The sequence below is a fragment of the Nematolebias whitei genome, chromosome 11, assembly GCF_014905685.2.
Source record: "Nematolebias whitei isolate Nwh7 chromosome 11, NemWhi1, whole genome shotgun sequence".
Lineage (NCBI taxonomy): Eukaryota > Metazoa > Chordata > Actinopteri > Cyprinodontiformes > Rivulidae > Nematolebias > Nematolebias whitei.
The window spans coordinates 754904-757439 of NC_056508.1; positions in this window are offsets into that span (position 1 = coordinate 754904).

Below are 2536 nucleotides of genomic sequence, written 5' to 3' on the forward strand. Positions count from 1 at the left end.
TGTTGTAGGGTTGTGTTGGCTTACGCGACTCTGCAATATTGCGTGGACATCGGGGGAAGTTCCCCTGGATTGGCAGACCGGGGTGGTGGTCCCTCTATTCAAAAAGGGGGACTGTAGAGTGTGTTCCAACTACAGAGGAATCACGCTCTTAAGCCTCCCTGGTAAGGTCACGAGCTTTGGGTTGTGACCGAAAGAATGAGATCTCGGATACAAGCGGCCGAAATGAGTTTTCTCCGCAGGGTGTCTGGGCTCTCCCTTAGAGACAGGGTGAGAAGCTCGATCAACCGGGAGAGACTCAGAGTAGAGCCGCTGCTTCTCCACGTCGAGAGAAGCCAGTTGAGGTGGCTTGGGCATCTGTTTAGGATGCCTTCTGGACGCCTCCCTGGTGAGGTGTTCCGGACACGTCCCACCGGAAGGAGGCCCAGAGGAAGACCCAGGACACGCTGGAGGGACTATGTTTCTCAGCTGGCCTGGGAACGCCTCGGGATTCCCCCGGAAGAGCTGGCCCAAGTGGCTGGGGAGAGGGAAGTCTGGGCCTCCCTACTTAGGCTGCTACCCCCGCGACCCGACCCCGGATAAGCGGAAGAAAATGGATGGATGGATGGATTTTTCTTAGTTCATATCTTAGATCTTATTACTATTTTTCTTTTACATTTTATTGTTGGATGTAACTGGGACCCTGTGGATATAATCTCGTTCCACCACATGTGATGCGAATGACAATAAAGAAACTCTGATTCTGACATTTTAAAATCCCTTTAGGAAAGAGATTGAGGAGCATTAAGTGTAGAACCACAAGACTGAGGAACAGCTTCTACCCTGAGGCTGTTAGACTCATGAATATCTAGTCAGGATTATCACTGTGAAAATTACTGTGAAAAAAATTACTGTAATGCCGCTTTGATATGTGCTGCTGACTATCCATGATGCTGATCTCATGCTGCTGATTTATTTCATGTTGCTGTGTTCATTAATCCTCATCTGCTCACACAGACTCATGTTCGTGCTGCTGTTGTTTGGCACATTGTTTTGTACTAGTAGTGCTTAGTGTATTCTTAGTTTAGTGTATTTCTTAGTTCATGTCTTAGATCTTGTTACTGTTTTTCCTTACAATTTGGATTTTTGTTGGATGTAACTGGGACCCTGTGCACATAGTTCCACCTCATGTACCACATGTGATGTAAATGACAAAGAAGACACTTTGACCTTGACCTACAAAACTTCTATTTCAGTGAACTGTTCAGTTTTTTTTCTGCAGCGTAACGTCATCAGTAAAGGGCTGCAGCTCAGACCCTCTCACCTTGTCTCCCAGGTACTTGTTGGGGGCGTGCCAGTGCAGGTCCTGGTAGACATCAGGTACATCGCTAAGGTCGGCCTCCACAAGATCCTGATCAGGATACACCGTGACTGGGACTTCCTGTCTGTTTGCTCCAAGCAGCACCCAGCCCTCCATGTCCATGATCTATAACACAAACAGAGGAAACTACTGTAGTAAGTATCCTGATGCATGCTCAATAATCCAGGTAGAAAAATCCAAAAAAGTTCAATCTGGTCCTCTGGACATTCAAAAAAACCAAAAAACACTGTATCCAGATATCCAGATACTGTAGTAAGTGTGCTGAAGACAAACTATAAACACAGTCTATCAGTAATTTTCATCCTAATGATACTAATCCTATTAATCTAATAAAAACACTTTACATTCAATACACATTTACCATCGTCAAAGAAAATCTTGAAATACTGAAAAGAAAAATACCATACCAATACTGATTAGACAGTTGTGTACCTAAGTTTAGGAAACATGAAATATGTTAAAAAGAACCTTTTAAATAGAAAGTGTCTACGTGCTCAGCAGCTCTCAGTGTGTCAGGAAGAACAAGATGAGGGGGAGCAGCTCCTAATGTTTCATCACTTACACTTTGTGATTTTGTCCTAGACAAAGGTGGTTTGAATGTGTGGAGTGGAGAGAACATGTTGAAGATTGCAGGGTGAGAAGTTCTTTCAGATAAAAGAGTGTGTGTCCATAGGTAGGAGAGGAGGGCAATCTTATAGTTGAACATGGCAGCGACAGAAGGCAAGTGGAGCGAGTGGATACATGATCATACTGCTGTGCTCTCATCAGGGTCCAGCAGCAGAGATTTGGATGTAACGTAGTCTCTGGAGACTTTTGCTTGGGATCCCATTGTAGATGAACAGATGCAGAGATATATTCATCAATTAAAACGGATTCCTCATTTTTCTGGACTGAATAAAACGTGCATTGAATTTAATGAAATGCAAACGTGAGACGTCATTTATCTTTGACCCATCAAAATGAATGCGGTCATTTATTTACAGAATCAAAGTTTAACATCAAACATTTACATTAATTTGGCAAAATATGAAAATAACAACATAATCAGGAAAACCATACGGCCATGATTTTCCGTTGCTTCACCACAGACATTTATGAAAACTGTACAGTTATGATCAATTATCCACACGGCGGTGGATGAGCACTTTACACAGACATTTCTAAATGTCTGGAAGGATT